We start from the raw sequence: 12,924 nt of genomic DNA on the forward strand, positions 1-12,924 counted from the left end.
AACGGTGCCGCGTTCTTCCTAGAGATTCTCACCCACTCCTGTCCCACCCAGACAATATTTACACAGCCATGTTGGTTCCAAGGACACAAAACCTCAGGGTTCCTGGCACAGAGTATTGCCCTATTTGGCACCCTATTTGACCTGGCCAGACCCTCTCCCTGCCTGCCAGTCAGAGGTTTGGTCCTCTAAGAATTCTCTGAAGGCTGGTAGGGTGTGCCTTGCATTTCCTAGCTCTCCTTCAGCTAGGCACGTGTTACCTTTCCCAGCCCCAGAAACGGAGGAAAGGAAGGACAGAGCACTGAGCACCTAGTGGCTAGTGGATTATTTCTAAACCAAAGCCACCCCAGGTCCCTGAAGAGCAGGGTTTACTCTGGCTGGAGGCAGCAGTAGACAACTGACTTCATGGAGGCCCAGGGGAGAGGAACAGTGGGTGTTTTGTTAGCTCTGAACGCCATTGGTTTGGAGAAAGTTCCTCTGCCCTGGGTCCTGACTGGCTCTTGATTGAGATGCTGGTTTTGTTTATTTGTTTGTTGTTTGTCCCCAGCCCATGGGTACCTTATGGCATCTCTTTGTGGTTGTCAATCCATAGCCAGTCTTCATCATCTGTCACATTTGCCCCAAATATATCTCCTTTTATAATTTTTAAAATTACATTCTGTGTGTGTGTGTGTGGTTGGTTGGTTGGTTGGTTGGTTGTTTCTCCAGTGTGGGTTGGGCCCAGGAATTGAACTCAGGTTGTCAGACTCAGCCACAAGTGTCTTTACTCCCTGGGCCATTTCACTGGGCCATATTTTATATATTTATGACACTATTGTAAATGGGTTGCCTAGATTTTCTGATCTAAAGCTTGCAGGCAGACTTTTCAGTCCCACCAACTGCTCTCCAACTACTACACAGAGACTTAATATTAATAATAAATGTTCAGCTGATAGCTTAAGCCTTTTTTTTCTCTTTTGCTTGCTTTTATAACTTAACCCATTTCTATTAATCTATGTGCTGTCCCAGGTTTGTTTACCTCATGTATGTACTTCCCATTCTGCTTGCTCTGCATCTCATGGTATCTCTATGCCTTCAGTCTCCTCCAACTCTGCCTTTCTTCATTCTAGCATTCTCTCTGCCCCAAAAATCCTGCCTAGCTGTTAGCCAATCAACTTTTTATTAATAATGAAAGCAGCACATTTTCATACTGTAAAGAAGAATCATTCCACAGCATTTTCCCCTTTTGTCTAAATAAAAAAGGAAGGTTTTAACTTTTTTTCTTTAGATTTATTTATTATGTATACAACATTCTGCCTCGATGTATACCCGCACACCTGAGGAGGGTGCCAGATCTCAGTACAGATGGCTGTGAGCCACCATGTAGTTGTTGGGAATTGAACTCAGGACCTCTGGAAGAGCAGCCAGTGCTCTTAACCTCTGAGCCATCTCTCCAGCCCAGGTTTTAACTTTAACATAGTAAAATTATATACAACAAAAAAGTTATCAAGTAAGAATTATAGTTTGTCAGGAGCCATTTCCCCTCTAACAATCATTACAGAAACCATCACTCTAGGGAGTCTGCAGAGAACCTCACACCCATAGTTATGTTCTATTGACAAAACCTGCCCCTCATCCAATTAACTGCTAATCTTAGCGGAACCCACCTCACATTCCAGCTATCCAGGGAACCAGGTGTGGCCACTTGTGACTTCTGGCCTGTCTGTCTGAATGTAACCGAGCTACGTGACCGGAACCACGCGGCCTGCGAGATCCCGTACCCTGCCCCTCATCCCTTACCATATATAAACTGTAACCCGTCCCTAATAAACAGAGGCCTTGACAAAGTTGCTTGGCCTCGTTCTTCTGTCTTAGCTCATTCCCTTCCAGGTAGCGCCCCTCCGAGACCCTGGAATAACTTGATTGCGGGTGGGTTACAACCCCTAGACTGAGTAACCCAGCCCACCCAACGCAATCCACAATAGTTATAATATCCTATCCATTTGTATTTGGCAAATTAAGAGAAAATATTCAATTATTTATCTTATCTTTGTGAGTCTAAAGTTTTAGATATAATTTACCTTTTTATCATAACTAAGGAAAATTTTAAGTCTAATTATTTAGTCTTTAACTCCATCAAAGACCCCAGAAGGGTGTAATGTTGCCTAACAACAGGGACATCTGGCCCACCCAAATTTTCTTCTGTATCATTGTGGTATCCACCTTTGGTCTATAGGCCTAGTATATCTGACAGACATTTATGAGAAGCAGGAAATTTTGAAGAACTGTCCCACCTTGTCTTGGCAAAGTTCAGCAGTAGCTTTCTTTTGTGTCCTACTTGTCCAGTTTGGAAAGCATACTGTCAGCACTTGAAGCAAGGGAAGTTTCTTGTCCAGTGGCTAGTTTTTTCCACAAAGAAAGCAAGCTCCATATGGAGTTTCTTCAATATCCATTATCTTTTCTGAAGTAAATTGGTACTGCCAGGAGCAGAAGTGTCTCACTGTCATGAAAAGTCTCAGGTCATTAAACATCTTAAGTGCCATATTCTGTAGGTCTTTGAAGTGTTTAAGACCATCTATCTATTTAAATATTTCTGTTTAACCTTGAAAACAGACCTATTATGACTACAAGTTTGCTTATTGTAGATGACTAACTACTAACCTATCTTTCTCTCTCTCTCTCTCTCTCTCTCTCTCTTTTTTTTTTTTTTTGAGGTAACTTTGATTTGAAACCTGTCCTGGAACTACCTCTTGTAGACCAGACTGGCCTTGAACTCACAGAGGTATGCCTGCTTCGACCTCCCAAGTGCTCTGGGTTTAAAGGCGTGCGCCACCACCACCATCCAGCTAGAATCTGTATTTCTTAATTATACATCACATTTGTAAATGAGCTACATAAACACAATAACCCCAGAGTAGAAACATAAAAACAGTATAACAAAAATAGCTTTAAGAGCTTTAAGTTTGGATTAACCAAAATCCGTGCCAATGTAAATTCTTTGGGGATTATTAGTTGCTCTTTGGATTAAAGTAGATTCAATAATCTACCCTTTTATCTCATTATTTTTATATTATACTCCCCCTTTTCCTTTAGAAAGAGGTCTTTGAATTCAACTCCTTTGTTCAGCTTGTTTCCTGACCATGACAAATAACACCTTGTTCCTGGATTTTAGTATGAGCATTTTCCATAGACATCTTGACATTTGAGCATCTTACATTTTATCTTCCATTTTAACTGGTTTCCAGACAGATCTTACATAGGGAAGGTTCGGGAGTGGAAACCAGCTCATTATGGCCAGGAAGAAGTGGAAACCCAGGTTCCATACCAGCTTCTGCTGGCATCTAAAGAGAGAGTCTCCTTATTCCTGGTGGCACAAGTCAAGGCTCCTCTGATGTTGTCTACCTGACACCACAGAAACTTGTTGCCCTTGGACATGGATGAAAAGTCTCAGCCCTCCACTCAGTCTTCTTGAATACCAATCTGGAGAGGGGTGGATGGGTAGAGAAGTTCCCCTGGAGACAGTGGGAAGCTAGGTCCCCCACTTAGCTTTCGGCATGGGGTGGGCTTGTGGGGTGTGTTTTCTGGAGTGGAGCCTGGAGTGGACCACCATTGCCCAAGAGACTCTGTCTTCTAGGCCACCCCTTTCCAAGGTCTTAGAGTAGGTTTGCACGGACAGTCTTTTGGTATTTACATTTTTTTCAGCTCCAGAGAGAACTCTCTGCCACTTATTCCTTTGGTCTAAAGGTTGCTAGTCAATCAATCTGTCTTCTCTCCTTCTTCCAGAGCCTTTTGTATTTTCTCTACATAATAATACCCAGGCTTCCTAGCAGTGCTCAGCCGGAAGGAGGAACAGAAATGTCTGCTCCAGCTTCCTGGAAGTGGAAGCTCTCATCTTTCCTTTTGGTAATATGCAAATATTGTTTTTCTTAAAAAAAAAAAATTCCTAAAATCACTTTTCCTGCTAATGCCATGTGATGAGTGGAAATAGGAACTGTGCAGTCACCTCTGTCTGAACCCTTCTCTCTTAGTAAGCTCTGTTTGGAGTCTGTTCGTGGTTTAGAATCAGTCCCTTTCTTTTGCTGAGTACCCTGTTGTATACGGGCATACAGAAACTTGACCATGTTCCTATTGATGAACACTTGAGTAGTTTCTGAGTTTGGGGAATTAAGTATAGAGCGAATAAGTTATTTTAATAAAGTGATCCCAATAAACTTTCCACTGAACATACAGTTTAGTAATAACAATGCTTCCAAATAAACCCTTTATTTCTGGCACGCTGTCCTGGTTTTGTTCTGTTGCTGTGATAAAACTCTGACCAAAAGTAACTTAGGGGAGGATAGGGTTAATTGCTTTACTCTTACAGGTCACGGTCCATCATTGGTGAAAGTCAGGACAGGAACTCAAGCTGGAATTTGAAGCAGAAACCCTGAAGAATGCTGTTTGCTGGCTGGTTCAGCTTCATGCTCAGTCAGCTTTCTTACACAGCCCAGGAGCACAGGCCCAGGGAATGGTGCCACCCATGGTGGGCTGGGCTCTCTGCCAATAATTAACAAGTCAACCCCCCACAGGCATACCCTCAGGCCAATCTGATCTAGGCAACCCCTCAATTAAGACTTCTTCCTCAGGTGACTCCAGGCTGTGTCAAGTTGACAATTAAAACTTGTGGGGTTGGAGTTGGTTTCTTGCTTAAAAGCACTTGTTGCTCTTGCAGAGGACTCCGGTTTAGTTCTCAGCCCACACTGTTGCTTACAACTTCCTGTAACTCTGGTTCCAGGAGATCTGCTGTCCTTCTCAGACTTCTGCAGGCACCAGGCAAAACACTAATACACATAAAATAACTAAATCTAAAAAGGAAATCATTTTTTAGACCAGGCTGGCCTTGGACTTATAGAGACACGCCTGCCGCTGCCTCCCAACTGCTGGGTTTAAAGGTGTGTGCCACCACTGCCAGGCACCTAAAAAGGAAACCTTTATAGCTTACTAGGACACACCTTGAGTTTGTAAGTTTCTTCCTTCATCCATTTATTTCTTTCACTCAGCCTATGTAAACTAAAGTGAGCCTATTCTCCGAATTAGAAATCATTTCGGGAGGATTATCAGCAGTGTGTGTGTTGTGTGGGGGGGGAACCTAGATCTCTCCCGCAGCAGTTGACAAGTGGTGAAAGACAATATTGTAAACAAGGGATGACAAGTGACATCAGCAGCACCTGTTGTGAAGGTTAGGTAGTGCTGGCCTAGTGGATGGAGCACGCCAGGCAGCCTCGTGGTAGACAAGGTGTCCTTCGGTCCCAGAGTGGTGGCTGGAGGGCCAACCTGTCGGGAGAAGGACTGGGAGGCCCCTTGGAGAACGCTGGGTTTGAGGAAGACACAGGATTTTTTTTTTCTGTAAGCCTATATCTTTAATTGTCTTCACTCCTAGGGAAACAATGTACCTAAGAGGTGGCTTGCACACCGTCCATGAAAGATGGGGCAGACCCAGGGAACAAGCCTCTGACTGAGGCTGCCCAGTGAAGTGAGTGACTCTCATTGCCGGCTTTCAGGGCTGTGCCTTCTCCCTCAATGTGAGCACACCCTGCCTTTCTCCAGCCCACCTTTCCACCACGCCTCTTCTTCGGGAGCATCCCCACCAGGAGTGGCAGTAGTTCAAAACCTACAGCCACATGTGGTCCCTAGAGCTTCCGGTCTGTGTGCTATAGGCCAAATCTTCTCTCAGAGCCAGGGCCGTGGGAGTTCTCGCGCTGTAACTGAGAGTTTGAAGAGAACTAAATGAGCCCACGTGTTTCTCTGAGCGACACCACTTTTGCTACCACGTCTTCAGTAGAGCTGTGGGCCATATGTACACCCAGACCCAGCCATTCTTTAGGTTTTATCCCATTTAGCCTTGTGGTACTGGGGACCAAGGCACTACCTCCCCCCTCCTTTTACCCTTATTTCTGGGATAGGAGAGTACTAAGTTCCCAGGCTAACCCCGAACTCACTCTGTAACCCAGGTAAGCCCTGAGCTTAATAAGATCTTCCTGCCTCAGCCTCCTGAGTATCTGGGATTCCAGGCCTGAACCACCAGGCTTGGCCCGTCTTACTTAGTTCTCACAGCAGCCCTACCACGGTGGTGGGCACTTTCGCGCTCCCTGCTTCTAGAACATTGGAGATCTAGAAAGGTTGAGCGAGTGGCCCAGATTTGGTGAGAGGTGAACACAGAAGGGTAAGTTAGATTTGTGTGGCTCCAATTCCCTTGCTTTCCCTTTTTCTTTTTGCTACAGGGTTTATTGTTTTCTCAATTTTGAATAGGGGGGAGGAGTGTCCTCTGGGGATCAGCGTGTGAAGAAGTCTGAAGGAAGTTCTAGATTCAATCTTTTCCTTGGTTTCTAAGGAAGAAATGGGGGAGGAGATAGTCCAGTGTCAGTTCTGGAACTGGGATTCTAGGAAGGATTCAGGCTGTGGACCTCCACACGGGAGATGTAGGGGGTCAGAGCAGGAGGGAGATGGGGGGGGGCATGATAGCTGCTTGGATTCTGGAGCTGAGAAAATCTGGGCTCCAATCCAGACTCGACCAACCGACCCTGAGAGTTTGGGCATATTGTTGGAGCCTCCCATTTCCACACTCCCATTTCCACGTTTACAAAATGGTGACTAACATCTCCCTGGAGACGTGCTGGGTGAGTACACCAAGACAAACACGTGAAGTGCTGAGACGCTATCAGGCCCACTGCAAACGCCTAATAAGTCCTGGCTGCTGTTCTCGCTCACCATTGTTCTGGAAAGCAAGATGCTGTGGCAAGGGGAAGCACAGACACTACAAGAACAATGCCTTCAGGGGCAGAGGTGGCCAGCAGCTGCCCAGGCTGCTGCCTTGTTCAGGCCAAGCCCCGAAGTGTGTGTGTGTGTGTGTGTGTGTGTGTGTGTGTGTGTGTGGAGGGGGATACTGGTGTAGGGGACCCAACTTCCTGTACCAGCGAGACTGTGTGACCTGGGGGTGCCTCCCAACCTGCAGAGGTCAATTTGCCTCTTTGCTTCTGTAGCTGCCCTCCGGAGACAGCAGCAGCAGCAGCAGTGGCGGAGGGAGAAGCAGCTGGGGTTGGCGCTCAGCCACTCCAGCTGTCGTCTTTGGTAACGTGTTTATCTGCTCCAGAGGGAGATGGATGGCTGAGCAAGGAGGTGTACGGGAGGCTGGACTCCACACACAGTGACCTGCCAGCTTGGGTGAGCTTGCCATGGACAGCAGGCAAGGGTCCCATCACCATGGGCTGTGGTGCCCTCTGCACGGCTCTGCACCAATGAGAGGCAGTTTGCAAACTTATTCTAAACAGATTACATTTCATATCCTAATGTGGCTGCTGGCTACCTGCCCGTGGATTTTAGCCTCCAGGAAAGAAACAATTCCATGAGCTGAGTGCTCCGCACTTTGACTCTGCGTACATTGCTTAAGGCTTCTCCCAGGTCCCTTTAGCCCCCCCCCACACACACACACTTCCTTTCAGAAAGTTCTCTCTCCTCTGGGCTTAACCAGAAAACCTGGAAGCTGCTCTCTGCCCAGTCAAAGCCAATGAGCTGCCCCACCCCCACCCCCACCCCATGCTGAGCCAGGAATCCAGTACAAACCAAATGCCCAAGGAATCCCAGAACCTCGGGAATGCTGTCTCCATGTCCACTGAGTGATCTGCCATACTCTTCAGGTGACGACTCTTCAGGCAGTGGCCACTCTGGGCACCCAGATGTTTGATCATGCAAAGCTGACAGCTGTTTTCTCTGGTCTTTCTTTGTCTAAAAGTTGGAGTACCCATGCAGTCTCAGAACAGGATTCTAGGCAGACCGGGAGTGACACGGGCAGCCATGGGATGCTCTCACTTGTTTGAGGTTCAAGTGTGTGCACATTTGTTAACAGGTGAGCACTCAGACATGTTTATACATGCATTAGTAAGTGTGAACACACACACACACACACATGAATAGTCACATGCAAAGTCCCCAGTGAACACAACATGTTCACAGGCTCTTTAGAAGCATCTCAGGCCTTTCAGAATTTGTTAGCAGCTCATCTTCTTTTCTTTCTTTCTTTCTTTCTTTCTTTCTTTCTTTCTTCCTTCCTTCCTTCCTTCTTTGGGTTGTTGTTTTGTTTTTCGAGACAGGGTTTCTCTATAGCTTTAGAGACTGTCTTGGAACTAGCTCTTGTAGGCCAGGCTGGCCTCAAACTCACAGAGATCCGCCTGCCTCTGCCTCCCGAGTGCTGGGATTAAAGGCGTGGGCCACCACCACCCGGCCTACAGTCTCACTATGTACCCCCAACTCTTCCAGAACTCACTATGTCAAACTACTCAAATCCAGAGATCCTTCTGCCTCTGCCTCTTCAACGGTGGGATTAAACGTGTGCACTACCGTGTCAGCTGAGTAGTTCATCTTTTAAAAGTTTGAGTGACTGTTTAGGATTAATGTTTGAATATTTAGTCCCCATTTGGTGGAACTGTTTGGGAAGGACTAGGATGTGTACCATGGAGGGCGAGCTTTGTGGCTTCAAAAGATCCACACTGTTTCCTGAGGGCTCTCTGCTTCCTGTTTGCGAATCAAGACGTGAGCTCTTGGCTCTTTCTGCGGTGTTTTTGTTCTGTCATCACAGACTCTGGCCCTCTGGAACTGTAATCCCAGTTAAAAGCTTTCTCCTGTGAGCTGCCTTGGTCGTGTGTTTGGTCATGGCAAGAGACAAGTAACCGAGACACTGCCTCGTGGTGTCTGTCACTGGCTAATGTGGGTCTAGAGGGAGGATGCCAGAGTGTCTGGGCTCTTAGGCCTTTCCTCTTTACAATGAACTGTACAAAGACACACAAATAGTTACAGGGGTGGAGAAAGTTTCCTAAAGTGAAGACATTGGGGCCTGGGAGTGTGCCATGTCTCCCTAGGGCTCAGCTCCAAGACAGAAAAGAGAGGGACTGAGGTGAGGCCTCCGCTGACCTTTTGTGACTCATTAACCCAATGCCCCCCTCTTCCATATAAGGGAGTGAGCAGGCTTTTCAGCGTGCTGCTGTCCTGGCTGAATGACGCTCAGGTGTCTTTCCCCACAGACCTTTTGTGTGTTTGTCTCTGGAATTTCCTCTACTCTTTGTCAGCCTCCTGGCTGCTCAGGCCTCTGCAGAACAGGGACAGCTCTCTGCTCATGCCCCCACCACCTGCCTCCTGGCAGGGCCCCTAGGGAAGGTGAACAAAGAAAAAATAAACAGTGACCGGCTAGCATTAGAAGGCCAGGAAAGCCAGTGCTTGAGCCCAGGGGCAAGGGAATTTACTGTTGACACCCACTGGCAGCTGGCCAGGCCCCTGACAGACAAGCTGCCCTCTCCTTCACAAGATGACAGCTGGAGGCTTGATCAGCCAACCCCTCTGTGAAACCCCCGAATAGCTCTGTTCTTCATTCTAGGTTTCTACTGGAGGAACCAAAGAGGGTACGCCAAGCTCATCCTGCTTGGGGCTTGGTGCACAGCAGTCACCCACAGGTGCTCTGGAGTCCGAAGGCAGATTCAGGAGCCAGCAGCTGAGTGTGTCGGTGCTGTACTCTGTAACCAAGTGCAAAGCCACAATGGCCGACCAAAGCCGTGGGGGCCACAGTATGTTCATCCTCTCCAGGGAGGGGGGCAGGGAAAAAAGACAAATGGTGGGGCTTTTAATTTTAACCTGAACTGAGAAGTAGAAGGAGGTGACCCCAAGCTGTGAAAAGAGCCATGATCATAAACGCATTTATCATCAATTAACACCTCCAAGTCCTGAGGCTGGCCAGGCAGCTGGCACGTTTTGGTTAGTTCACATTTTAACACCACACTCTCCTCTGCTTCTCCCTAAGCGGATGCAGGGTAGCTGCAGGATGGCTAATGTGTACTTAGTTAACACAGGCCTGAGGTGTGGCTCCTGCACAGCAGAGCAGGGACTTCTCCACTGTCCCCACCCCTGGGGCACTCACCCAGCAGTGTGACCCGCTGGCAGCCTAAGTGGATAGAATGTGCTTGAAGGGTTAATTACTTGCCTTTAGAATCTGCCTGCCCCTCAGGAGAAAGGACATGGGCTTCATGTTTTACATGTTGAAATGTATTTTAATAGATAACCTGTACACCTGTACAAATAAAAGATCTAAACTGCCTGTCGTTCTGAAATATGTATGTGTATGTATGACGCGGGGAAAGGGATTCACATGCCACAGCATGCATGTAGCGGTCAGAGGGAATCTGGGGGAGCTGTTTCTCTCCTTCCATCTTTAAATGGATCTGGGGCCTCGAACTCAGATCCCCAGGCTTTTGCGGCCAACACCTTTGTCCACTGAGCCATCTCGCTGGCCCCAGCCTCTGTCTCTTGAAAATCACTTTTCTTCTTCCACTGTTGCCCTATTTCACAGGAGCCGACGGAGGTATTTTCGTCACACACGAGGTAGGGCACTTTAGTTTGTTACATGGAGGGCAGTGGGCTGTGCCTCTGATTATTTAACCAGTTGCAGAATGCCAGACACTGGGGCTGTGTGCCGTCTTCCGTGAATACAAGTGATGCCGCCTAAAGGGCGGTAGGGGTGCACACGGCTCCCACCCGCCTGAGCACACCTTTCTGTGAGTTCTCAGAGGCTGAGCTCTCGGGGACGGGAGAAGCCTTTGTAGTTTAGCAGCAGGCAGAAGGATGCAGCCCCAGACATATTTCAGACACAGCACGTGAGAGAACTGTGGCAGCCCCGAAGGTGGATGGTGATGCCTTGGTTTAGATTTCAGTTGCTTTTTTCTTCCATTCTGTGTTGTTAAAAGCCTCTCTTCAAATGCATATGATATTGTATTTCAATCTCTACACCTCAGGTGCCAGAATGGCCAAGTAATCTAAGATTCCAGGTTCCATCACCATATCTCGTCAGCTCTTACTTCTTGTCGGTGTTTGCATGGGATGCTTAGGTTGGTGTTTTTTTGTTTTGTTTTATTTTTGTTTTTGTTTTTGTTGATTTATTACAATCTTTAAGCAAGGGAGCTTGCTGGTTGTCTGAGATATTGACTGTGAATAACTTCTGCGGGTGGATTTGCGTGCATTTATGGGAGGTTTGGTGACGAGGAGTAGGCGGGTTAACCTTCAGTGTCAACTGGATTTGGGGTGTCCCTGAAGGTGATTCCAGAGAGGTTTAACTGAGAAGGAAGAGCCCAGCCTGTATGTAGGTGGCACCATCCCACGCAATGGAGTTCCAGGATGGGAGATTCGTCAGCATTTTCTGTTGTCTGCCTCCTGGTTTGTTCGGCCGTGGGGAGTCCTGGCTGTCTGTGACCAATGGCATGTCTTCCCCTCCATGTTGGACCCCCATCCTCTCAAATCCTGAGCTAAATCAAACCTTCATCCATTGCTCTCTTGAGGCAAGGGGTTCTCTAAATGCTATCTCTCCATCACAGGTAGTCTAGCTAGCTAGCCAGCTTGTCTCTGGAGCTGAGATTACAGGCGGGCTACCACACCCACTGACACACGTGGGCACTCTGCTCCTCACACTGGACTTGAGCCATCTTTCCAACATAGAGTTTTATTTTTAAAGTGCAACCGATTGAACCAGTTTCCCCTTCTTTACTTTTTTGTGCATTCTTATAAAAACCCTCTTCCCTACAAAATGGAAATCTATATTTTTCTTCTAGTTCTTTCTGTTTCATTTTTTACATTATATATTTGATCCACGTTGGCTTTATTTGTCTATGGAATGTGTGCTTTGTACCCCCCCCCATTATTTCACTACCATTCACCAAAGAGTCCACCTCTGCTCGCTGACTCCAAATAACATCTTGATCTTAGCCCTTGAACGCGCTTAGCTCTTCTCTGGCTTTCTCGTCGAGGAACAAGGGGGTATGTTTTGATGAATTACATGCAATGCCTAGGCTTAGGACCCCAGATTGGGAAACGATATTTTTATAGATGGTTTAACGTATAGGAATTGCTTCTCACTTCAGAAAAATCCATGTTCTTTGTGTACTGAGCTTTCTTCCATTGTATCGTATTTTTTTTAAAAAAAAGTATCTATTTTGAGAGGAAGTGTGTGTGTGTGTGTATGTGTGTGTGTGTGTGTGTGTATGAGCGCACATGTGTGTTCATGTACTCAAATGCAGGTGTCTGCCGAGGCCAGAAGAAGGCATCAGACCCCCTGGCCCTGGAGTCCCAGCAGTTGTGAGCCACCCACAAGTGGGAACCAAATCCAGGTCCTCTGGAAGAGCAGTGGACTATTCACTCTGGAGCCTTCTCTTTAGCCCCTTGATTCTTGCTTTCCTCATCTGCTCCCTTGTGTCTAATCTCTACAGCTTTGAACAGAAACATTCCTGCTGCTTGCCCTACATGAAAAAATTCCAACAAAATGACCTAACTCAGGAGGGTGACAGAAAGAAAGGAGGAAAGAGGAGGGAGCTGAAATTCCACACAGGGGCAGAAGTTCGTGGAACTCCGGGAAAGGCTGGATGTTGCCTGTCGATGCCCACGGGAAGCCTTGAATCTCTCCTGAGGGCCCAAGTCATCTGGACAAGGTAATTTTTTTCCTAACCGTTGTCTTGTCAGGGAGAGGAGATATGCTGTTTTAGAAGGCTGAATCAGGACTCTCCGGAACCGGACACTCATCCCTGTGTGGACAGGTGCCACATCCCTGAAGAGCCATGTCTGGTCCAGGGTGACACAATCATTTCCTGTTACTATTTCAGGCAACGTGGGGCTTCCAGCAGCATGAGTGTCTGTTGCGGGAGGTCTTTCCGCCCCTCCAACCAATAGCTGCTGTGATACCAGCCCATTGGGGCGTGGTCTCACTCCCTTTAAAAAAGCGGCTATTTCCTCTGCTTGCTCTCTTCTCTTCCTGCTCCGCTGGAGACGAGACTCCCTTCCTGGTTGCACAGATGGCTGTTGTCTGGGATTGTGATCTATAAGTTTTTTCCCCTTTAAATAAATAACACCCTATTAATCATAACTCCAAACTGGTGTTGCCTTGTT

General features: G+C 47.2%; 1 long non-coding RNA gene across 1 annotated transcript; it reads left to right on the forward strand.

Moving 5' to 3' along the window:
* Positions 1-6,511: 6,511 nt before the first annotated feature.
* LOC126496747 (uncharacterized) lies at positions 6,512-9,610 on the forward strand. The gene is made up of 3 exons (XR_007590419.1): positions 6,512-7,176; positions 7,745-7,858; positions 9,380-9,610. It is a non-coding gene; the product is annotated as an uncharacterized lncRNA (long non-coding RNA).
* Positions 9,611-12,924: the final 3,314 nt, after the last annotated feature.

Source organism: Alexandromys fortis, unplaced genomic scaffold (genome assembly GCF_014885135.2).
Source record: "Alexandromys fortis isolate MF-2015 unplaced genomic scaffold, M_Fortis_MF-2015_v1.1 scaffold_6, whole genome shotgun sequence".
Classification (NCBI taxonomy): Eukaryota; Metazoa; Chordata; class Mammalia; order Rodentia; family Cricetidae; genus Alexandromys; species Alexandromys fortis.